Raw genomic sequence first — 26537 nt, forward strand, 5'->3', positions numbered from 1 at the left:
GTATCTTAAATTGGTGAAACCTCCACAAATGGTGCCGTGACTCGGATTACACTCGAGGGGACTCTAGGTCTTGGGGTGCCCATCACCCGACCACCTATGGACGAGCCGGGACTGCTCAAAGCGAGAGGCTGATCAATTCTCATCACTGAATACGGTAAGTCTGCAGATTTAATGAATCCGTAGTGCTTATTCGTATTTTGAGCGGTCTCTGGTGAGTTTGTGGTGTCTAGATTGGCCTTTAGGGACAGCCCTGTGCGATTGGGCGGGTCCCCGCTGTGTGATTCCAAGAACTCTGGTGTGTAGTCGCTCCTGGCTAACTGCTGCTCTGTGGTTTCTGAGGTGTTCCGTCCCATTAGAACGATCTTTGTACGCAGGGGCGTACAAGTATACACTTGAGAATTTAGGAAAATTTCTTTTTGTTTATAACGTGGGCACGCGGGGAGTGACGTTGCTGATAAGTCGTGTATTAAGACGCCATTAGGGCGCGGGCACGCGGGGCCAACCAATCCTCTATTAAGTCGTGTATTAAGTCATGGGACACGTGGGGAGTGACGTTGCTGATAAGTCGTGTATTACGATGCAATTAGGGCACGGGCACGTGGGGTCAACCAATCCTCTATTAAGACGTGGAATACGCGGGGAGCCAACTGCATCGTTAAGCCACATATTAAGACGTCACTAGGACCCGGGTGTGCGGGGTGTTCAGTGCTTCATTAAGTCGTAAAAGAATCAATTAAGTGCTAGGTAGGGACCTGTTACAATTCTACTTGTGTATCAGCTGCCCGGTCTGATCATAAGTCTAAGGGGACGGAACGCCTGGAGCCAAAATCATGGAAAAACGAAAGACATTGTTTGTGTCGCAGGGGTTGCTCGATCAGGAGCGAAAGGACCCCAAGGATATAGTTGCTAGAAGAGAAGGAAGGAAATATGAAGAGAAAACCAAAAAAGTAATGTCATTATGTGGGTTGTACCCGGGGGGGGGGGGGGGGGTAGATTACAGTACGAGATGTTGAATGCACCAATTTGTGAAAACAGGGGAAAACTGGAAGATAATGGGTTGTTGCAAAGTGCATACATGTGGAAAAAGGTTGCGCTGAGTTTATCGAAAGAAGGGTTTGTGGAGATTGAGGATAGGGATAACAAAGGAAACATAACTGGTTATTTCTATGTTAGAGAGATGCCTCTGCCACCGTCCTATAATGGTGGCACAATGAATTGTTGGGTGTGTTCTAATTGTGACCAGGAGAATCCATTGTCAGCAGATTATTGTGTTGCATGTCACGCGCCCCGTTCAGGAGGCCCACCCCTCGCTACTACCCAAGCCACTCCTAGTGCCCCATCTTCATCCGTTATACCTATGTCCGCCCAAAGTTCCAACCCTTCCTGCAGCGGCCATGTTATTACACCCATTGCATCACCTCCGGCCTCTGACCAGATGTCAGTGGGTGTGCTTCCTCCCAGTGGCACGCACCCTTCCGTGAGTGCGCTTCCTTCCGGTGGCGGCCATCTTGGCGCACCCGGAATACAGGTCGCAATACACACCACACCCGGAACATCAACCGCAACATTTACTCCTATACCAGTGTGTCCGGTTGTCACTCCGGATGGTGCGTACTATGTCCCAAAAGACTATGTCCCTCTCTATCCTCATTTGCCTAGCGCAGAAACTCCATTTAATAGTCCAGAGTTCCGGCAGGCCCTTAACCGAAGGCAAAATACTATTGAACCGGAGGAGTCGGGGGATGAAGAGGCGGCAGCACTACCACCACCACCATCAGCGTCCACACCGATAAGCGATACAAAAGGTAAAAAGGCTCGTGTGACATTTTGTACACCAATATCAGAATTCACTCCGGATCGGGAGGATTCCCGTGGTACCCTTTCAGATGAAGAATACCCACAGATGTGGAAACCATGGACAGAAAGAATGATTTGGAAGTCATCAACGGTACTAACAGCAGGTCTGGAGAATCTGGTAACACAGCGGGTGGATGCTATAGTTAATGCAGCAAACCCTAGATTACAACATAGGGGAGGAGTGGCTAAGACTATTGTCTTCAGGAAGACTAACAGCATTGTACATTCTTCAGGACTGGTGGAGGAAACAGACCTGGTAGCCACCAGACCAGGGAGATTATCATGCAGGCTTATCATTCATGCAGTAGGTCCAGTGTATGATGAAGATCATCATGATCAGTGTGTGTCACAACTTAGAGCTACAATCAACAATATTCTGAACTATGCTGGAACAAGGAACCTTACTTCTATTGCTTTTCCTGCTATAATTTCTGGAATGTATGGATTTCCTATGCAAGCCTGTGCCCAAGCGATAGTCCAAGCTATACGGGAGTATAGAGGACTAACTACATTGGAGGAGATAAGACTAATCAGCAATGACTATCAAAATCTCAAATTCTCACCCGAGCTGTGGAAAGTGCCACAGCTAGATCAGCCCCACTCAGCCGCCAGATGACCTCAGAAGATAACCCAAATAAACTATTTCCTGGACAAACAAGCCCACCTCCTGTTGCTTTGTTGCCGGTATCTCCCTCAACATCTTCTCAGTCAGAATCTCCAGTGCCAGATCACCATAATAGATATGTGGCATTCACACCCTCGCAAGTTAATCAAGTAATTAGTCAACTACCTGACCTAGACAGACACCCTATGGCGTTCTACAGAAGAATCAGACAAATTCAACAAACTTATTCAGCCACTTGGAAAGATCTTCATGAAATCACTAGCATTAAAGCGGGAGATGCCTTCTGGCCAATAATTCAAGTAGCTCTGAATGACAGCCAAGTGACAGACAAGGAGACTTACCAATCAGGAGGAGCTTTTGTCAAGAACTTCAGCAATGGGCCAAGGAGCGGCTCACAGACTCATCTACCAGTGTATCGGACTGTACTCAAGAATCAGGGGAGAATGTCGAAAAATTTTACACCAGAATCTATACTCTGTTCAAGGACCAAGGGTTCGATGAAGGTCAGAGGATCCAACAGAATCTGCTAGTCACTTCATTTATTAGGGGACTCAGAATGGAAATCTCAGCAAAGCTTACAGACTCCAGACCAGAATATGTGGACATGTCCCCGCGAAAGGTACTACTTATTGCTAAAGCTATAGAGAAACAATTGAATGCTGTACCAAGGCCTGCTCCAGCACCTGCACCGACTCCTGTTCCTGCTCCTGCTCCAGCTGCTCTAGCAGTCTATCAACCTGCAGATAATCAACAAGAACAGTTTCCATATCCCCCAGGATACCCACAACAACTATACCGCTCACCCCCACGATGGATGGGTCCTCCACAAATGTACAGAGGACCAAGTTTAAGACTAAGGGAACCAATCTGTCACCGTTGTAACCAACCAGGTCATTTCAGAAGAGAATGTCCAGAGAATAGAGAGGATCCTTTCTATGGCTCGATGCCACTCTCCTACAACCCGCAATTTGAAAGAAAAGATTCCTCACGCTACCAAGGGAATTCACGGTACTCCTGCCAAGAGTATAGACAGCCATCACGGCAGCCACGAAAGAGAGAGTATGAGACAATGCCAAGAGAATCTGTGCAGAATTACAGAGACCAGCCACAACAACAGATGTACCAAAATAACAGGGATCCACAATATCGTGACGGCCCATATCCTCAGAACAACAACAGGGACCCACCACGCCGGTTCGCGGGGGAAGACCAGAATTACCCCGCATAGGACAGTGGCAAACCCGTGCTCACCTTGACTTCAGTTGAAAACATCCCCACTAAATCTGGACTGATTTCTACTGTCAAAATTGAGGTAGAGGACAGAACTTTACCTTTTCTAGTAGACACGGGTGCAGTAAGATCAGTAATATGGTCAAGAGATTTACCCTATGAATCGCTTATATCTGATGATTTCCTTTCATGTGTGGGAGTGGATGGAATACCACACTCATCCCGACTAACATTTCCATTGCCTATTGGGAAAGAACAGAAGCTGCTCGTTTCAGACACCTGCCCACTTAATTTTTTGGAAGCAGATCTACTCCATAAGTTAAATGCTCAGATATTATATGAGGAGAATGGAATGTATCTAGATGTCTCTACTCTGTTATCATTAGAGGAACAAACAAAGGTACATGCCCTCCCATTGTGTGTCATCCAATTGGCAATAATCGCCATACCACAGCATTATCTTGAATGCATACCAACTGAACTCTGGTCTCGAGGTCCTGATGATATAGGCCGGCTGCCTGTCCCGCCAGTCCAAATTTTCCTGAAAGAAGGTGCACGGATTCCCAGACTCCCACAGTACCCACTGAAAGCAGCCCAAGAAGCGTCATTAGATGCCCAGATCCAAGAATTACTCAAGAAAGGAGCATTAATTCCCTATGTTTCTCCTGCTAATACTCCATTATTTCCAGTGAAGAAGAAAACTGCAACCGGATAAATTTAAGATGGTGCAAGATCTGAGAGCTGTGAATGCAGTTACAACCCTGGAGACCCCAGTGGTGCCAAATCCACATACATTACTCAGTGAAATTCCCCCTGAGGCAACGCATTTTAGAGTAATCGACTTGGCAAATGCCTTCTTCAGTGTGCCTCAGCTTCCAGACTGTCAGTATCTTTTTGCTTTTACACACAGAGGAGTACAGTACACCTGGACCGCTATGCCTCAAGGAGCTCAGAACTCCCCTCATCACTTCACACTGGCCTTAACTACCTGTCTCCAACCCTGGAAGCGTGAGAACCCTGAAGTCACATTGATACAATATGTCGATGATCTACTCCTCTGTTGTCCCGATGATCAAACTTGCCACAGGTTCCGCTATTCTTTGCTCCAATTTTTGGGTCATTGCATATCCCAAGGTACCAAGCATCTCACTGAAGAGCGGAAACTGACATCCGTGACATCCCGTACCCGAGAACTGTCAAACAACTCCAAGCTTTCCTGGGAATGGTCACATTCTGCAGGCAGTGAATCCCTAACGTGTCAGCCCTCATGCAACCTCTATATGATCGGGTCCACTCTTCTGAGCTTGACCTGCATTTTGACCAAGAAGCTGAGGATGCAATGGACCAGTTGAAAGAACTCATCATTTCAGCCCCTGCACTGGGGATTCCCAACAATGAATTTCCATTCTTTCTATTTGTCTCTGAAGTGTGTGGCCATGCCTCAGGAGTTCTGGCACAAAAACATGGAGGCCACTTGAGACCCGTCAGATATTATTCCAGCAAATTGGATCCAGTGGCGCAAACAGCTCCAACATGCCTCAAAGTAGTGCTGGCAGCTACAGAACTCCTCCACAGAACAGCAGATGTTGTACTTGGCCATCCTACAACTATACTGGCCCCTCATGATTTGAAAGCTATTCTTGCACAAACCCAGCACAACCATCTATCTATGCAACGTTGTGTCAGAATCCAATGTGAGCTCCTTTTACCAGAAAATATAGCTCTTCGGCGATGTACTGTCTTGAACCCCTCCACTCTGCTTCCTCTGTCAAGGGGGGACTGCTCTGAAGACTTAGGGGGGTCCTCAGAAGATCATGAATACCCTGATTCGAGTGACCATGATTGCCTTGAGGTTATGAAGGCAGAAATCTCTCACCTACCTACTGTCTCTGAGCAGCCACTGTCTGAAGCGGATCTGATACTGTATACTGACGGGTCCAGCTATGCAGATGAATATTAAACTTACCATACCGTATATGCGGTGGTGTCCCCACCAACGGTTGTTTCTGCTGGACCACTGCCATCTTATATGTCAGCTCAAGTGGCCGAACTGTATGCTCTGACCGAAGACTGCAAGTGCACAGAGAGTCGAGTGGCCAATATCTACACAGACTTGAGGTACGGATTTGGGATTGCCCACGACTTTGGCCTGATATGGGCCCTGAGGGGCTACAAGACAGTCAGTGGAGCTCCAATCCAGAATGCAACGGCAGTGATAAGTCTGCTAGAAGCTCTGAAGTTACCTAGGCAAGTTGCTGTGATCAAAATTAAGGCCCATGGGGAACTGAATTTGGAGGAAGTCAAGGGAAATCATCTGGCTGACATTACAGCAAAAGCAGCAGCTATGGAACCAATATTTCCAGAGGAAGCAGAGGAAGCAGAGGTGTCGGGGGGTACGGAGGTGTTTGTGCTTACCAGACGTCAGAGACAACGAGGGGATGAGGAAGAAACGAGAATGAGAAATTTGGGGTTGGAAGAAGAAGAGGAGGAAGATGAAGAGGAGCTAAGACTGGAAGAGAGTCTGGCACACAGGACTTTAGTGGACCGGCAGAATGCGGTAACAGAAGAAGAAAAACAAGGATGGATTGGACGGGGAGGAACGTTTTGTAATGACGGAATATGGAAAGTGGTAAGAATAATATGTCTGCCAAGAGCACTGTATCCTGCAGTGGTTCAGTGGGCTCATGGAAAGGTACATAGAGGGAAGAATCAGATGATTTCAGCTATCAATAAACTCTATATTGCACCAGAGATCTCAGCTCTTGCTACAAACTATACTAGGAGCTGTGAGATTTGTAACACTTGCAATCCCGGAAGAACAGAACATGTGCTAAAGAAGAAGCTGGCAAAGTCACAGTATCCTTTCCAGAGAATTCAAATTGATCATATGCAATTACCCAAGAGTGGAAGATATGAATATGTTGTGGTGGTGGTGGATATGTTTTCCGGCTGGACTGAAGCATACCCAGTGGGTAACATGACTGCTAGAACTATAGTGAAAAGGCTTCTGGCAGAACTTATCTGCAGATTCGGAATTCCAGAGGTGATTGAAAGTGATCAAGGACCCGCCTTCACTGCAGAAGTTACCAAATCAATCTGGGACTCTTTGGGCCTGCATACTCCTTACAATCCTCAAAGTAGCGGCAAAGTTGAAAGGATGAATGGCACTTTGAAAAACAAAATTCTTAAAGCCAGTAAAGAAATGTCACTTCCATGGCCGGAGGTCCCTATACTCAGTCCGAAATACCCTGAGACAACCCACAGAGCTCACACCATATGAGATCTTGTTTGGGGGTCCACCTAGAATGGGTCGATATTACCCACAACAGCTTAGTTCAGGGAATGATAAGCTTGTGAATTTTGTTGTCGGACTTGCTAAAAAGTTAAAAATAACACATGCTACAGTGTACTCTTCTATTCCAGACTCAGATCTTGAACCAGGTACTCACAGCATCCAGTCTGGAGATTTTGTCTGGATAAAGAATCACGTGCGAGGCACACTGGATGCCAGATTTGAAGGACCCTACCAAGTGCTGCTTACATCACCTTCGGCTGTGAAGGTCGAAGGCCGAACATCATGGGTCCACGCATCCCATTGCAAGAAGGCTGTCTCAGGCCCACAACCCTGATGTTCCCTTTTCTGATGACGGTAGCTATGGGGGAAGCCTTTGTTATGGTAACACGTGCATTCCAAGCAATTATTACTAAAGAGAATGATATTCCAGTTTTCTGGTACAACACTTCCTTGAGTGTGGTGACTTTCCAATTTGATTACTGTGGGATAGTCTCTTGTAGGGGGTATGAGAGATTGAGTAGTGACTGGTTAAGAGCTTTGTGGGTGGACGCTGACCAATATATCTGTGTCACTGACAATTACTGGAGACAAAAATGTGATTACTGGGGTGCTGTTGGGTGGAACACAGGTGACTACGACTGGGGATACAAACCACAATCTGCTAAGGACAAAAAGGATAATAACGGGAAATCTTTGCTTGACCGTTTCAAACAACTAAAAAGACCATTTAAACCTGGGTGTAGAGCTATAGGTACATGTAATGGGTTGACCATCACCATAGAGAACCCTACAGAGCAAGATGGGGGAATATATATATTAGGATCCTGGAGTGAAGGAAGGATGGGAGGTATCGGAATGTTCAAATTGGCCAGTATTCCTAATAAAGTGGGTCCGAAGGTAAACCCATTAGCTCCTCGGCACCACAGGATGGAAGGTATGATAGCCATAGCCAATCCCACTTATGAGTATACCCTAACCATAGAAACGGGATTTTCAGATCATAACTGGTGGTTAGAATGGATGAAGTATACATCAACCCAACATAACAATCACTAAAGTTATGTATGTTCAAAGGCCAGGCCACATTTGGGTACAGTCCCTCTAATCTTCCCAGAGGAGGTGCAAAGGTGTCTCTTGGATATGAATACCAACAGGACTTCAAATTCCAGTGTCTACATCCCCCGGAGAACGAAATATTTCATTACCGCCGGAATATCAAGCCCCGGAGAGGGAATAATCATCTACCCGGGAAATTACACTTGTTTCCAAAATACCTGGGGAAGTGGGAATTTCTTAGGGAATTTTACCCAAGGTTTCTGTGGGAATTACAGTATTATAGAGGGTACAGAGGCCCAGGATCAGAAACAATCTCTGAGTGACGTGTACTGGATTTGTGGTGACATGAAGATTAGGACTAGACTGGAGGGCAAATGGACTGGGGAATGTGCCTTAACTAAAGCAATAATGTCTGTTTACCTTATATCTGAGTCCCAGGAATCCAAAGAGGAAATAAAGGCTGCGTTTGCAGATACATACAGGGCCAAGAGAGAAGTTAACCCCAAAGGCAGTTTTGAAACATATATAGATATTGATGTTCTCGGAGTGCCTAGGGGTGGTGCCAGACGAATTCAAGGCCCGAGACCAAGTGAAGGCGGGATTTGAGTCCATAATACCCATAATAACCATCAACAAGAACGTACATTGGATAAATTACATATATTATAACCAACAAAGATTTGTCAGTTATACCAAAGATGACCTAAAAGGGATAGCTGACCAACTAGCACCCACATCTACAAAGGTCTTCAAAAACAGAATAGCTCTGGATATGTTACTTGCAGAAAAAGGAGGTGTATGCAAAATGATAGGTGAGCATTGTTGTACTTATATTCCAGACAATACAGGCCCCACAGGGAAAGTTACTAAGGCTCTCAAAAAACTTACAGATTTAAGTGAAGAACTGGAAAGGAATTCAGGTGTGACTGATCCCTGGTATAAATATTTTTCTTGGATGGGAGATTGGAAGAGTTGGTTAATCCAAGGCGGAATTATTTTACTAAGTGTGATAATTCTAATTAGTGTACTGCTGATCTGTGTGATTCCCTGTGTCAAGAGGTTAATTGCCAGAACAGTAGATGCAGCAGTACCTGTCAGCTTCTTGTCCGAAGAATCTAATGAAGAGGCCTATTAACAAACAGTTCCCCTTAGAACAAAGGTGTTGTACCAGAGAGATTACCGGAAGTAAATTAGTTTGTAAAGTTAATATCCATATTTCTGTGTTAGGGGTGGCCCTCGATTATCCAGTCACTACATCTTTTAGGGTCTCCATCCCTTTCCTGTAGGTCTTCGTTTGAGTTAGATTTAGGAAACGTCGGTGGGTCCGTCTAAAAGAGACGGGCGCCCGCCACATCGTAGGGTTCCGGAATAGTCTTAACATAGGGTCAATTCCTCCTCCCCCTCTGATTTTTAGCATATGGATATTAAAAGCAAATAATTGATTTTAGGGGGGGTACTGTAACATACCTGGCGGCGTCCTTGCATAGTGGTCCATCTCCCACTGTGCAAGAGCGCGCACTTGATCTCCAGTCCAGTCTGCTAGCCTGGCTTCCCTCCATGCTGTCTGTTTGCCTCTGTTTCTGCTGCTTAATGGCGGCGCCTGATCACTTCCTGTTTCTTGTACCTGCTGTGGGCACACCCCTTGTGCGTCCTCAGCCTATTGCTGTCTGTCATCTGGTATTTAACCCAGCTCCTCCCAAGAAACCTTGCCTGAGCATTGTGTTCTGTCAGTTGGTTTCCGGTCACTGATGTGCCAGGTCCTGTCTATGTTTCCTGCTTTGCGGTATCAGTTCCCGTGTCTGAACTGTGTACTGTCTGAACTATCTTCTAGCCTGTTGTCTTCTGCCTATCCTGGAGGCTGTATTTCCAGGCCAGTGTGAACACGCTCCTAGCCTGTTCTTTCCGCCTTCTAGGGGCCGCATACCTAGACCCATTCCTGTATCTTGCCTGTTCCTGTCTGAACACGCTCCAAGCCTTTTCGTTCCGCCTTCTAGGGGCCGCATACCTAAACTCGCTCCTGTATCTTGTTGCTGTGTCTGTTCTTGTCTGTATACTCTCCTAGCCTGTTACCTGTTTTTCTCTATGTTCGTACCTTCCCTTTTCCTGCAGAATCTGATCCCATACCTATCTCCTACTCGTTGTCTCTGTACTCCCGTTTGTGAGTTTAGAGTCCACTCGCTACTTCATTGCAAGTATCCTGTGTGTACCTGGTTCTGCCTTTCCCTTCCAGTCTGTTCCGTGTGAACAGAGCCCTGTCCCCTCTGCTCTGCCTTGCTTACCGCTCCGGCGGTTCTTGCCCACTCTGCCCTGTCCACCGCGTTTGCGGTTTCGCTTTGCTCAGCCCTGTCCACCGCGTCTGCGGTTTCGCTTTGCTCGGCCCTGTCCGCCGCGTCTGCGGTTTCGCTTTGCTCAGCCCTGTCCACCGCGTCTGCGGTTTCGCTTTGCTCAGCCCTGTCCACCACGTCTGCGGTTTCGCTTTGCTCAGCCCTGTCCACCGCGTCTGCGGTTTCGCTTTGCTCAGCGCTGTCTACCGCGTCTGCGGTTTTGCTCTGCTCAGCTTTGTCTACCGCGTCTGCGGTTTTGCTCTGCTCAGCCTTGTCTACCGCGTCTGCGGTTCTGCTCTGCTCAGCCTTGTCTACCGCGTCTGCGGTTCTGCTCTGCTCAGCCTTGTCTACCGCACCTGCGGTTTCGCTTTACTCTGTTTGTTTACTGCATCTGCGGCTCTTAACTTGTCTCCCAGTCTGTACTGGACCCTACCCAGCCTGCGCTCTAGTCTGCCTGTTCCTGTATTCCCCGGTGTGGGTCAACAGCCGTGTCCGGAGTCTGACCTGGAGTAGACCCTGGTCCCTCTGCTCGGTTCCTCCCTGGTGCACTGGCGTCGTATGCCGTCGTGCGACCTGGGTCGGATCGGGCAGATACTTATTTACGCCCCACCAGGCACTCTCCGGTTCATGGCATAGTTGAACCACTAAATACGCACACGCCAGTCAGTCCGGGCGTGTGCATTACAGTCTGTCAAGATAAAATATATATATATTATAGAAAATCAATTAGTTTCTTTTAATAGATTACCCAGTGTGAATTAATATAGTGATGATGGAATAATCTTTGTGTATGTACAGTACAGACCAAAAGTTTGGACACACCTTCTCATTTAAAGATTTTTCATGACTATGAAAATTGTACATTCACACTGAAGGCATCAAAACTATGAATTAACACATGTGGAATTATATACTTAACAAAAAAGTGTGAAACAACTGAAAATATGTCTTATATTCTAGGTTCTTCAAAGTAGCCACCTTTTGCTTTGATGACTGCTTTGCACACTCTTGGCATTCTCTTGATGAGCTTCAAGAGGTAGTCACCGGAAATGGTCTTCCAACAATCTTGAAGGAGTTCCCAGAGATGCTTAGCACTGGTTGGCCGTTTTGCCTTCACTCTGCGGTCCAACTCACCCCAAACCATCTCGATTGGGTTCAGGTGTGGTGACTGTGGAGGCCAGGTCATCTGGCGTAGCACCCCATCACTCTCCTTCTTGGTCAAATAGCCCTTACACAGCCTGGAGGTGTGTTTGGGGTCATTGTCGTGTTGAAAAATAAATGATGGTCCAACTAAACGCAAACCGGATGGAATAGCATGCCGCTGCAAGATGCAGTGGTAGCCATGCTGGTTCAGTATGCCTTCAATTTTTAATAATTCCCCAACAGTGTCACCAGCAAAGTACCCCCACACCATCACACCTCCTCTTCCATACTTCACGGTGGGAACCATGCATGTAGAGTCCATCCGTTCACCTTTTCTGCGTCGCACAAAGACACGGTGGTTGAAACCAAAGATCTCAAATTTGGACCAAAGCACAGATTTCCACTGGTCTAATGTCCATTCCTTGTGTTCTTTAGCCCAAGCAAGTCTCTTATGCTTGTTGCATGTCCTTAGCAGTGGTTTCCTAGCAGCTATTTTACCATGAAGGTCTCCTCTTAACAGTTGTTGAAGAGATGTGTCTGCTGCTAGAACTCTGTGTGGCATTGACCTGGTCTCTAATCTGAGCTGCTGTTAACCTGCGATTTCTGAGGCTGGTGACTCGGATAAACTTATCCTCAGAAGCAGAGGTGACTCTTGGTCTTCCTTTCCTGGGGCAGTCCTCATGTGAGCCAGTTTCTTTGTAGCGCTTGATGGTTTTTGCAACTACACTTGGAGACACTTTTAAAGTTTGCCCAATTTTTTGCACTGACTGACCTTCATTTCTTAAAGTAATGATGGCCACTAGTTTTTCTTTACTTAGCTGCTTTTTTCTTGCCATAATACAAATTCTAACAGTCTATTCAGTAGGACTATCAGCTATGTATCCACCTGACTTCTGCACAACACAACTGATGGTCCCAACCCCATTTATAAGGCAAGAAATCCCACTTATTAAACCTGACAGGGCACACCTGTGAAGTGAAAACCATTTCTGGTGACTACCTCTTGAAGCTCATCAAGAGAATGCCAAAAGTGTGCAAAGCAGTCATCAAAGCAAAAGGTGGCTACTTTGAAGAACCTAGAATATAAGACATATTTTCAGTTGTTCCACACTTTTTTGTTAAGTATATAATTCCACATGTGTTAATTCATAGTTTTGATGCCTTCAGTGTGAATGTACAATTTTCATAGTCATGAAAATACAGAAAAATCTTTAAATGAGAAGGTGTGTCCAAACTTTTGGTCTGTACTGTATGTATGCAAATGTGTATATGCACATGGATTATATTAATAGTTAATGAATATATAACTAACAGTTTCTGTTCTTATTGTAGGCATGAACAACTAAATGATTCCCTGGGAATGACGTATGCATGTGCATGGCTGATAACAGAGAAATTCATGTCGAGTTGGCAAAGATGGCGCTGAGAGACGACTTCACCCCTCCCATCAGAATTCCTAAGGCGTTACTGAGGCCAAGAGATACATGAATGAGCAAATTGCAATGTGCCAAGTTATTAGAAAGAGCAATGAATTTTACTAATCCCACCTAGATGTAGAATACTATATAACCCCATGTTTACGTAATAAAGTATGCCATTTTGTGTGGTTCAGTCTCTGAGGAAGTTTTTCAACCAGATTAGCAAATTTGGTTAATTAGCTTCTCTGCATGCACTCGGACATCTTTAATTTGGAGGAGAGCAGTTACCTGGTGTATCTTAAATTGGTGAAACCTCCACAAAAGCCCTTAGCTGCAGCGAGAGCCAGCGCCAACCCACCAGTATGACTGAAAGCCCTTAGCAGCAGGGAGAGCAGACACCGCTGGAACAGCACCGACACCAGAGGTGAGTTTAGGTGCCATTATTTAATTAGGGGGAACACAGTGATTGAGAAGGGGTTGTCCGAGCAGTGGACAACCCCTTTAAAAGAAGAGACCTGACCATTTTTCCGCTCTGAACTTCACAAGTCAATAAGAAAGCTATAAAGACACCCGGGTGTCTTATTGAATGATTTGGTAGAAAAAACGCTAGCGGATTCTGCATTGTTGAAAGATGCCACAAAAATACTGGAAAACAGTTTATAAAAAAACAGTGTCAGAAGTACAGAAAAAAGCACTCAAGAAATTACCTAAAAGTACACTTCAGGGAAAAAAAAAGCTGGCCTGACGCGTCTACCTCTTGAAAAACATGGCGGCGCATTCGCCTACTTGAAAAAGATGTCGTGTGCACGTAACCTTTGAGCGATCTTTTTTGGGCGTCTTTTGAAAAGACTCCTAAAAAGTGGTAAATTGAGTGTTTTCTGTCACCCAGGCTGCAGCCACACTGCTGCACTAGCTGCATTAGAAAAGGGTTGTGTGGCTCTTTAAGAGGAGCAGCACTCCCCCAGCCGCTCCATATTCAGCCTCAGTATGCAGCGCTCGTCCTGCATATATTATGTTCATGACGCAGCTGCAAAAAAATGTTCATGTAAAAACTGCATTCAACTTTATAAGAGCAGACGGCGGATTTGTGTATTTCCGTGTGTAAGATTAGAGCGCCGGAGCCTCCCGCCGCCGGTGCCCGCACCAGACAGGGATGATTACATATTAATAAGCGGGGTCCCTGCACCGAGCCCTCGTTATTCATGCAAATGCCCCATTGTGCGGAGCCCCGGCTACAAGTGCGCCGCTGTGACGGGAATTTATAATGAGCCGTCCCGGGTCACCGGAGCTGTGAGACCACCGCCACAAAGGCAGACGAGTAATAATCCCGCCGCCCGGAGCCGCCAGACGGGTGAGTCGTTTTCTATCAGACATGGGTTGGCGGCTTATTACCAGTGCACTGGAAACGGTTTTCTCGGAAATTGGGGTTTTTTAGTTGGTTTTTATTAATATGCAATGTTGTTAATTAGCATAATTTATATATTTATGATAAGGGGGGGGCGGGGAGCACAGGCCGCCGTTTTGCATGGGTCGTGTTGTGACTGCAGGACACGGGGGAGAAGTGATGAGGGAGGGGCGGGGGATAGAACACAAGTAATGGAAAAAGAAGCGCCCGGCAGCCGAGGCGCGGAGGGATACTGGTGTCATGAGCGCACTATTTTCTCACCACCTAAGCAGTTCTCAGGGTCTTGCTGGCATTGCTAGCACTCAGTCCTGCAGAGAGTATCTATAAAGGGGTCGCCAGAATTAACCCCTTTCGTTCTGGTTGACATACTTTTTAGTTCATTTTTTTATAGATTACATAGGAATTTGGCTATGGGGTAATATGTGCCCTCTGCAGTCGTGGCTTATTTTATTAGTACAGCAGACTACTGTGGGGGACTACCACTTGCTTAGGCCACATCAACACCATCATTTGTTGCCTACTGCTTACTGTGAAGCTCCCATGGGGCTCTACTGCCAGATCGAGGCCAAAAAATGCCTTTTTGGCTTTCTTAATCTAAAGTATGGGACACCACATTACGATTTTTAATTCTGCAGGATTCAGTAAAAAAACGGATTTGATAGAGCTGTTTCTTTAAGGGCTCATTCAGACGTCCCTGAGTCCTGAAGGGATCTGTGGGTGCTTTTCACTAATAGACCACATACCTATTATAGTCACACGTCTGTGGTTTTTTTTGTGGACCGGGTAGTATGCAAACAAAAAAACCAGCAACAAATCCGTTATTGATTGGACCCACGGATCAAAGAACAATGGTATCTGTGTGCTGTCAGTGATTAACATTGTAAGGCCTTGTTCACACATCAGTATTTGGTCAGGATTTTACACAAGTATTTGTTTCTTTTGACTTTGGCTTACAATCAGAGAAAGTATAATAGAAACACGTGCACCACTTCTGCATTTTTACCCACTCCTGGTTTTGGTTTAACATCAGTATTTGTAAGGCCATGGCCCCACTATCAGTATTCGGTCAGTATTTTTTCTCAGGAGTGGGTGATAAATGCAGAATTGGTGACTTGTTTATATTATACCTTTTCTCTGATTGTTCCTCACCTGGTTTTGGCTCCCACTCCTGAGAAAAATACTGACCGAATACTGATAATGGGGCCGTAGCCTAATGACCGAATACTGAACATGGCCTAATGGATAGAAGAATTACAGTTTATTTTTTTCATCATTGAGTGAAAAATACTGATGGAAAAATCTGAAACCCAGACTAAACGCTGATGAAACTCAGATCCAAAGCACTGATAAATAACGGACTGTGTTTTTATACACAAGAAAAATCATGGATGTCTGATTGAGGCCTTGAATTAAAGTCCATAGGTGACGGATGCCTTGAGAGTTGGTGCACTTCAGTTTCTAGGACCCGTTCCAGCAGTCATGTACCTGTGGTTGCTGGACAGGAGTCTTTATGACCACTTCCAACCTCCTGGCACCCGCAGCCCTTCTGATTAACCTGTCGGGTGCAACGTCACATGTGCATCTTACCACAACGATGATGTCACGCCAGGCGGGATAATCAGAAGAAGAGTCATGGATGCCATCAGGTAAGAAGTGGTTCTCAGAGCTCCCATCCAGCGACCGCAGATTATTGACATGGCTGATGGGCTTAACTCTTATAACCTTATATCTACATAGCACCAGCAAAGCAAATGTGAAATATATTTGTTCACAACACACCTTGGGACGAGTGTGACTCACAATTTAGCCTTCAGAGCTAAGGTACACACCAAGGCAATGTGTTCACATCCAGGACTTCCATCTGAATCCCAAGAAGCAATCCAGTTGTGCCACTGAATAAGGCAAACTGAGTCCAAGGGATCAAACTTCGTTCTCTGTGAATATTTTTAACATGATCCGTTTGTTCAGATGGGCACAAAAACATGGCAGACTACATTTTTCAGAGATTCAGGTGTGAGCCTCAAACAGAGACGTGAATGCACTGCCGAATTCAGCATGAAAAACACTAAATGCCATGGCAAACCGGCTTGCTGGCAACCCCTTGTCCCCAGGGCATGTACCCTAGATACTCCTCCCCAGCTGTGCCCCTGTGATACAAGGCCAATATTTTCATATCCTCTCTGCTTTTGGAATAAAAGGTGAACACAATCCTTATAATGTTGCATTGTCTGTGTAGAGTTGGAACTGAGAGCACAACGGTTGTAGACACTAAGTCTCCAACGTACATAAAGAGAAATACTCCAGTGATTTATACACTGGGCATCAGATTCTGGAAGCCTCTCCGTAGCCCAAGATTAAGGATGTCTAGGTGAGCCCTTGTTAGCACCCTTACATGTGGAGCATTATGCAGGGAAGCAGGAGTTAACACTGAGGGGGAGTGGTGGTGGAGGATGCAGGAGAGGTCTGCAAAGTGAGCTATAAATTATGTGCTCCTGGGTTGGGAGGGTGAGTGGAGTCCTTTGCTGCCTGTCTGAGGTCTGATTATGTATTCCTGAAGGGCTGAGCTATCATTAGCATGCTACTTACAAGTCTCACACTGTAACCATGCCTGACAGACTACTTGGAGTCTGCTCTGTGTAATGCTGATGTGCACTGGTGCTATGCATGCCTGTACTGCATCTACAACTTGCTCTCACTGACATTACAGCACATCTTTAATGTATGCTTTTGTCTACAAAGATGATGGGATTTTCTGAAATTATATTAAAAAGATGTTTACAAGCCCCATTTCAATTAATTAAAGTCTTGGCATTTCGTATTTTACTAGATGCTGTCTGTGTGCGAGTTTTGGATTAAGAGTAGATTTTATAGTATGTAATAAAGAAGGCTGGACTCTTTTTTTTTTTTTTTCTCCTGTAATTATTAAAACCCTGAAGGTTTGTGGTAAATGGCAAGCCAGGTTTTCTTTGTCTATGGATCTTTATTACTTTGCAGTCTGATCGTTATTTTAAAATACAGTGAAAGTGAGACGTGGTTCTTGTGTTATCGATGATATGTCATAATTAGAGAATTTTCCAGACTATTTGATGCCTTAGGGAAAATATATAATCTTGTTTTAACGTTTTTATTTTTTTATGTGAATGTCCACATACTGCCACTTGTTTCTAGGGTATTTCCTCTTTTCTGCAGCACGTATGTCAGCTTTGTTGTGTGGCTTGGGACAGGGTCAGCAGAGTCACCTCACCCTTTAAATCAAGGGTAAATACAGCTTTAGGCTATGTGCCCACGATGCAGAAATGAAGCAGAAAATTTCTGCAGCATTTCTGCATCTCCCTGGCAGAAAAAACGCATGCAGATTGTGCATGCGTTTTTCCTGCAGAATACATGCGGATCCACATGCGGATTCACATGCGTTTCCGCATGCAGATTGACAAGCGCTTTCCAGGCGATAGCATCACTTGGAAAGTGCTTGACAACTAGGTCACACTGTATAAATCCATGCAAACAGCATGGATTTATACAGTGTGAACCGTAAAAATTAAAACAAATAAAGCTATACTCACCCCCGAGGCCCCGGTGTGTGCAGCAGCGCTCGTTCCTGTCTGGTTCCCGGCTGCCGGCATATCGCGAGACAGAGCGGTGAAGGGCCTGCGGTCACATGATTGTGACGTCACCGCAGGTCCTCAAGCGATGCCGGCATTCAGAGAGAAGCCGCCGGACAGGTGAATATAACTTTATTTGTTATTTTATTCTTTTTTTACAGGTACAATGGTACCCAGGTCTGGATGAGAGTCTCCTCTCCTCCAGAACTGGGTACCATCCGCACATAGAGACGCATAGAAGCCGCTTGTAGAAATGTACAGTCGCGGTTTCTATGCGTTTCAATGCAAGTCAATGGCGGGAGTTCCGCTGCGCTACCGCAAAATTAAATGACATGCTGCGGATTTTTGTACGCAGCATAAACGCTGCGGAAAAATCCGCAGCATGTGCATAGAACATGCGGAATCCCCTTGGGGACCATGGGGTGCGGATTACCTAGCGTTTAACAAGCGTTTACGCTGCGGAAATTCCGCAGCATAAACGCTTGAAAAACGCTACGTGGGCACGCAGCCTTATTGTATTATTAGTGGCCTATATATGACAAGATAGTGAGACAATATAATTAGATAAAGGTGTGTATACATCTACTCTGGCTTGAGTTCTGTAAAATAGAGCTACAGTATACTCCATTTCTTCCTCCTGTGGTCATATCCAGCCACCACCATGTTGCCCAATCAGTGTGTAATAAACTCCCCTACATCCATTACTTTTTCCTTTAAAATTCTCTTAACCTTCTGGCTCTTACTAAAACATTGATACTGCAGTCAGACATCACCTCGTTTGCTACTCTCTCGTATGGTGGCTTACAGTGGGGAAAATATTTGCTATTTGGTACACTGCCGTTTTTTCAAATTTTCCCACCTACAAAGAATGGAGAGATCTGCAATTTTTATCGTAGATACACTTCAACTGTGAGAGACAGAATCTAAAAAAAAATCCAGAAAATCACATTGTATGATTTTTGAACATTGCATTTTATTGCATGAAATAAGCATTTGATCACCTACCAACCAACAAGAATTCTGGCTCTCAAAGCCTGTTAATTTTTCTTTAAGACGCCCTACTACTCTGCACTCATTAACTGTATTAATTGCACCTGTTTGAACTTGTTACCTGCAGGGCTGTGCAGTCGGTAAGTCAAACCTCCGACTCCTCAATTTCCATGACACCGACTCCGACTCCCTCATACATGGCTCATATTTAAGTGATAAATTTACTGTAGCACAGATTCATCTCCGCTAAAAGTCTAGACCCTTAGATCAGGAATAGGACAGACATTTATAGGACATTTCATAACTTTCCCAAATTCTTATGAAAATATATTCCCCACAAACTGCATTGAACCCAATTTATTATATATTTTAGGAGTTGGAATCGGTCCATTTTATACAGACTCCACCAAAATGGACACAGACTCCATGACTCCAACTCCACAGCCCTGGTTACCTGTATAAAAGACACCTGTCCACACACTCAATCACACTCCAACCTCTCCACCATGGCCAAAACCAAAGAGCTATCTAAGGACACCAAGGACAAAATTGTAGACCTGCACAAGGCTGGGATGGACTACAGGACAATAGGTAAGCAGCTTGGTGAGAAGGCATCAACTGTTGGCACAATTATTAGAAAATGGAAGAAACATAAGATGACTGTCAATCTTCCTCGGTCTGGGGCTCCATGCAAGATCTCACCTTGTGGGGTGAGGATAATTCTGAGAAAGGTCAGGAATCAGCCCAGAACTACACGGGAGGACGTGGTGTCACGTGTGTCAGAGGTGACAGACAGTCGCCCTGCAGTTGGTTGCAGGAGATCTTTACGTTTGGCATTACAGACATCTTCTTAGAGGCTGGCTGTCTCTAGCACCCAGCGGCTACCTCCCTCTCGCTAATTAGCTCCCTGGCCTGAGTGTATAAATATCTGGTGTGTCTGAGAGGGAGGTGCCGGCGATATTCATTACTAGTAGTGTTGAGCGAGTATGTTCTATTAACTCTTTCGCCGAGTATGCTCGGGCCGAGCTCCGAGTATTTATAGCTGCTCTATTTCTTACACATTCCTCACATGTAATAAAACAGTCAAACAGTTGCAAATCATGCACACGGGAGCGATTCAACCATATCACCGAGCAGCTATAAATACTCGGAGCTCGGCCCGAGCATACTCTGACAGAACATACTCGCTCAACCCTAATTACTACTTGTGAGGCTTTAGCAAGAGCAGTACTTTGTCCTCTCAGGAGCTTGAGGCCGTGTGCGCATTTGGCTGGAGTCATCTAAAGCTAAGCAATCCCCCCCTGTTTGTCTACCCTTGTTGTCTATAGAGTTTAGTGGAGATCGAATAGTGCTCATCTCCTCCCTTCCCTTGCCTTAGCCATACGCCAGGGAAAGTCAGGACGAGGCACGCGTGCGGCGATTGGTTAAGAGCCAATATAGGGACGGTAGTTGAGACAGGGTGACTCTAGACCAGACTAGGAGGTCTCCACTTCCCCCTTTCCCTAGTGTCTGAGCTCCCTTTTCCTCTTCTCTCTGTGTTGCACTAAGTCTTTCCCACACCCTGCGTGACACCTGGTCAATTACCTGAAGAGAGCTGGGACCACAGTCTCAAACATTACCGTTAGTATCACACTACGCCATCATGGATTAAAATCCTAGAGGGCACACAAGGTGCCCCTGCTCACGCCAGCACATGTCCAGGCCCATTTGAAGTTCGCCAATGACCATCTGGATAATCCAGAGGAGGCATGGGAGACGGTCATGTGGTCAGATGAGACCAAAATAGAACTTTTTGGTATCAACTCCAGTCGCCTTGTTTTTAGGAAGAAGAAGGACAACCCCAAGAACACCATCCCAACCGGGAAGCATGGTGGGGGAAACATCATACTTTGTGGGTGCTTTTCTGCAAAGGAAACGGGACGACTGCACCCTATTGAAGGGTGAATGGATGGGGTCATGTATCGCGAGATTTTAGCCAATAACCTCCTTCCCGCAGTAAGAGCATTGAAGATGGGTCGTGGCTGGGTCTTCCAGCATGACAATGACCCGAAAGGACTAGAACTACAGGAAACGTCTGACCTCTGTAATTACAAACAAAGGTTTCTGTATCAAATGTTATGTTTTTCTATTGTATCAATTACTTATTTCATGCAATAAAATGTAAATTAATTATGTAAAAATTATACAATGTGATTTTCCGGATTTTTTATTTTTTTTAAGATTCTGTCTCACAGGTGAAAAGCACCTACAATGAAAAATACACACCTCTCCATTCTTTGTAGGTGGGAAAACTTGTAGTGTATCAAATACTTATTTTCCCCACTGTATATTTTTGGGTACCCCTAGACCTGAGAACAGTTAAGGTGGAGGTGTTAGTCTGCTTCTTTCATCAAAATGCACTTTCAGGTCATCACCCCAGTACCCTCAAATCTTCTCTTCTTTTGAGGTCCGCACAGCCACACCCCTCCCAGCGGTTTCTGGATCATTTTCCCACCTAACTTCCACACTTTCTAGCCTGTCATATTCCCACTCTCATCATGGAGGATTTTAACATTCCAATTGATAATCCACTCACCTTTTATCTCTAACCTCCTCTCTCGGCCCTTCGCAGCTTACTAACTGTCCTACACGTAAAGATTGGAATACGCTGGACCTGGTCTTCTCCCGGCTCTGCGCAGTGCATGATTTTACTAACTCTCCTCTCCTGCTCTCTGAACACAACCTTAGTTCTTGACTGAGAAAGAAAGGTCACCCTGTTCAGGACACCTGGACTTACCACACTTACAGAAATATACGTGCCATTAATACTTAGCAACGTACAGTACAGACCAAAAGTTTGGACACTCCTCATTTAAAGATTTTTCTGTATTTTCATGACTATGAAAATTGTACATTCACACTGAAGGCATCAAAACTATGAATTAACACATGTGGAATTATATACTTAACAAAAAAGTGTGAAACAACTGAAAATGTGTCTTATATTCTAGGTTCTTAAAAGTAGCCACCTTTTGCTTTGATGACTGCTTTGCACACTCTTGGCATTCTCTTGATGAGCTTCAAGAGGTAGTCACCGGAAATGGTTTTCACTTCCCAGGTGTGCCCTGTCAGGTTTAATAAGTGGGATTTCTTGCCTTATAAATGGGGTTGGGACCAGCAGCTGTGTTGTGCGGAAGTCTGGTGGATACACAGCTGATAGTCCTACTGAATAGACTGTTAGCTGCTTTTTTCTTGCCATAATACAAATTCTAAGTAAAAAAAAACGAGTGGCCATCATTACTTTAAGAAATGAAGGTCAGTCAGTCCGAAAAATTGGGAAAACTTTGAAAGTGTCCTCAAGTGCAGTTGCAAAAACCATCAAGTGCTACAAAGAAACTGGCTCACATGAGGACCGCCCCAAGAAAGGAAGACCAAGAGCCACCTCTGCTTCTGAGGATAAGTTTATCTGAGTCATCAGCCTCAGAAATCGCAGGTTAACTGCAGCTCAGATTAGAGACTAGGTCAATGCAACACAGAGTTCTAGCAGCAGACACATCTCTTCAACAACTGTTAAGAGGAGACTTTGTGCAGCAGGCCTTCATGGTAAAATAGCTGCTAGGAAACCACTGCTAAGGACAGGCAACAAGCAAAAGAGACTTGTTTGTGGCTAAAGAACACAAGGAATGGACATTAGACCAGTGGAAATCTGAGCTTTGGTCTGATGAGTCCAAATTTGAGATCTTTGGTTCCAACCACCGTGTCTTTGTGCGACGCAGAGAAGGTGAACGGATGGACTCTACATGCCTGGTTCCCACCGTGAAGCATGGAGGAGGAGGTGTGATGGTGTAGGGGTGCTTTGCTGGTGACACTGTTGGGGATTTATTCAAAACTGAAGGCATACTGAACCAGCATTGCTACCACTGCATCTTGCAGCGGCATGCTATTCCATCCGGTTTGCGTTTAGTTGGACCATCATTTATTTTTCAACAGGACAATGACCCCAAACACACCTCCAGGCTGTGTAAGGGCTATTTGACCAAGATGGAGAGTGAGTGGGTGCTACACCAGATGACCTGGCCTCCACAGTTACCAGACCTGCACCCAATCGAGATGGTTTGGGATGAGCTGGACCGCAGAGTGAAGGCAAAAGGGCCAACAAGTGCTAAGCATCTCTGGGAACTCCTTCAAGATTGTTGGAAGACCATTTCCGGTGACTACCTCTTGAAGCTCATCAAGAGAATGCCAAGAGTGTGCAAAGCAGTCATCAAAGCAAAAGGTTGCTACTTTGAAGAACCTAGAATATAAGACATATTTTCGGTTGTTTCACACTTTTTTGTTAAGTATATAATTCCACATGTGTTAATTCATAGTTTTGATGCCTTCAGTGTGAATGTACAATTTTCATAGTCATGAAAATACAGAAAAATCTGTAAATGAGAAGGTGTGTCCAAACTTTTGGTCTGTACTGAATGTAGAATTTGCATTCATTGTTGGCTCCAATCTCCTCCCTTTCATGTCCAGACTCTCAGCTTTGAAACATTTAAAAAAAAAAAATTGTGGAAAACGCCCTTGATGAAGCTGACCCCTTTTACACACACAACAGCCCGGCACAGATGGTGGCAACCCTGAACACACTGCAAACATGTTTTCTCCAGCAGTGCTCTAGATGTGCAGATTGTCTGCGGAGAAGATCCCTTTTTGCCACAGATTTTACCCATTATATAAGTTTATGCTTAAAACCTACAACTCTGCCCTTCACCTCTCCAAACAAGCCTACTTCGCCACCCTCATCACCTCACTATCTAAAAAACGTAAACAGTTATTTAGCCCTGAGGGGGAAGTGAAAGTGTCAAAGTGCAGGCCTCTATCGTCAACCTCAGCGCTGATGGTCTGGCCAATTATTTCAAAGAAAAAAATTGACTATATCCGACAGGAAATTTTCTCCTTTTTGAAAATGACTACTCCTATACACTATTCCATGATCTGTGCAGTCTTAGTGCAACTCCACACAATATTGCCAGATCATTAAAACTATAAAAAAAAAAAAAAAAAAAGTCCAAGGCATCGGACGTTCTCCAAGCAATCTCTATTGGTTACCACATACAAAAGGTAAAAAGAACATGTATTATTTCAATTGCATCTTGCCTTTTTCAATCCAACTGTAGTAAAAGGTGTACATTAGAACATGCATGGAAACACAGTGGACCACTCCTTATAACTCCTCCCATAGGTTCAACCTTCATTGACATGGAAGCACTGTACAAAGATTAAAAACAGAATGAGAACAGAAATTAAAAGCTAGGTAAAATAACATCCAGAATTACTAATGAACTAAAAATTCACCATTATAATACAACTACAAAAAAACATTATCAATTCCATAGATGTAGGTAAAGAAATCAAGAGGGCAAAGGATCATTAACATGGTTATTAGCATAAATCGCCTCCCCAGTACCATACCTTAGCCACACACATTTTGGGTTTAAGGCAGAGTTCTTCATTACAGGGAGTAAGGAGGCCAGTCGTTGGCCAAATCTTTATCTCACTGCAGAGGGATAGAAAGGGTATACCTAATTTAAATTTGGCACCAAGATATCTGATAGGGCGTGGGGACCAATCCCTGTCCCAGCTCCTTGTTTATTACATCATCAATGGTCTGGTCACGTGACCCATATGACATCATGATGTATCCAATCGCATGACTGGAGCGGTACTGAGACGCCTACAATGGTGCTGTAATAGGATAGGCCTATACTCTTGAGTGACGTCCTCGCCATGGAGTGACAGAATACCATTGATCATTGGGCCAAAAGGAGTTGTCCACTACTTTCACATTGATGCCCGTAGGATAGGGAGGCGAATGTGTAGTACTCCGCGGCGGCCACTGCAGATGGGACGGCCAAGCACCCCAGGTAAGGACTTCCGTCCGGCTGCCGCCGGCGCTGATAACAGCTGATCAGCGGGGGTGCCGTGTGCGGGACACCGGTCGATAATTCATTGATGCCCTATCCTATGGATAGGGCATCAATGTGAAAGTAGTGGACAACTTCTTTAATTAATATTTGGTCTGTGTCACCACAGGGAGAAGATTGCAGGGCTATAAACAAAAAAGGTGATGTTATATTACTTGGGCTGAATCACTAAAACACAAAACAGACATGAAAAAAATAAATTATGGGACAGAGGAAAAAAATGGAATTTTATATAGGAAAAAGAAAAGTGAAAGGGGAGGGAAAAGGAATGGGAATGGAATATGTAATGGAGAAAACTGGAAGAGGGTGAAAGAAAGAGAGGAAAGACTAGGGGAAATTAAAAAGGATAAGGAGATGGGAAAGAGAGAGAGAAGAGGAAAAAGAAAAAGGTAGGGGAAAAAAGGAGGGGAGAGAAACAGAAGGGGGAATAGTAAGAGGGAAACAAAAAAGGAAAAGGTAATAGAAGTGGAAAATAAGAAGGAGGAAAGGGGAGGCATAGCTTTCATTGACCATGTGGCTCATATTATAGGTGGCTAAATCTCGAATGAATATTGCACTGAGGAAAATCACTTAAATGTAAGACTGTCCCATACTTAAATATGCAAATTGCCTCCTCAGAGAGAAAGAGGACTAGAATCCTAGTGCTACCTACTGGAAGCAGCAATCCTATAAGTCAATATTGACCCTTTAACGAGCCTTGCCACATGACTGTCATGCCAGGTGTTAGTGCAACACAGAGGGAAAAGGGGAAGTAGAGACCTCCTAGTCTGGTCTAGCGCTACCCTGTCTCAACTAATGTCCCTATATTGCCTCTTCAGCAATCGCCGCATGCGTGCCTTGACCTACTTTCCCTGTTGTGTGGCTACGGCTAGGGATGGAAGGAGACGAGCCCTAGTCAACCTCCACTAAACACTAAAGTCAACAATGGAAGACAAAACAGGGGGAAATTGCTTAGCTTCTAGAAGACTCCAAATATGCACACAGCCTCAAGCTTCAGAGAGGATGAAGTATTGCTCCTGCTATGTCACACAAGTAGAAATGAATATAGCCGGCGACTCCCTCTCAGACACACCAGGTATAAATACACCCAGGCCAGAGAGCTAATTAGCAACAGGGAGGAGCCGCTCGGTCCCAAAGACAGCCTTTTATCTAAGAAGCTGTCTGCAATACCAAACATAGAGATCTCCTGCAACCAACTGCAAGACGACTGTCTGTCACCTTTGACACACCCGTGACCGTACCCCCCCCCCCTCCTCTACGAGTGGCCTCAGAACCGGGTTTCTCAGGAAAAGAGGTGTGGAATGAGTGAACCAATCTGGGAGCGTTCACCTCTGATGCTGAGACCAACATCCTCTCCTGTGGGCCATAGCCTTTCCATTGCACCAAGTATTGTAGAGAACGACGTTGGAGACGAGAATCTACAATCCCCGAAATCTGGAACTCCAGATTACCATTAACCATTACTGGGGGCGGTGGTAGCGGTGAGGGCTCAAGAGGTTCCACATACCTTTTGAGTAAGGACCTGTGGAATGCATTGTGGACCTTAAGGGCCTGAGGAAGTTCAAAACGAAACGCTGCTGAGTTAATGACGGCGGTTATTTTATAGGGACCAATAAACCTAGGTCTCAGCTTCCAAGATGT

The 26537-nt window shown here is 45.1% G+C and overlaps 1 protein-coding gene across 2 annotated transcripts in view; it reads left to right on the plus strand.

The window, feature by feature from the left end:
• Positions 1 to 13914: 13914 nt before the first annotated feature.
• Positions 13915 to 26537, plus strand: part of POU6F1 (POU class 6 homeobox 1) — a 107899-nt gene continuing 95276 nt past the window's right edge. For both annotated transcript variants that reach the window (XM_073663236.1, XM_073663237.1), the window contains exon 1: positions 13915 to 14299. The gene's annotated coding sequence lies outside the window, so the exon portion shown is untranslated. The remainder of the gene's footprint in view (positions 14300 to 26537) is intronic.

The sequence above is a fragment of the Phyllobates terribilis genome, unplaced genomic scaffold (assembly GCF_046119375.1).
Source record: "Phyllobates terribilis strain yellow unplaced genomic scaffold, ASM4611937v1 Scaffold_2__4_contigs__length_985480577, whole genome shotgun sequence".
NCBI classification, from domain to species: domain Eukaryota; kingdom Metazoa; phylum Chordata; class Amphibia; order Anura; family Dendrobatidae; genus Phyllobates; species Phyllobates terribilis.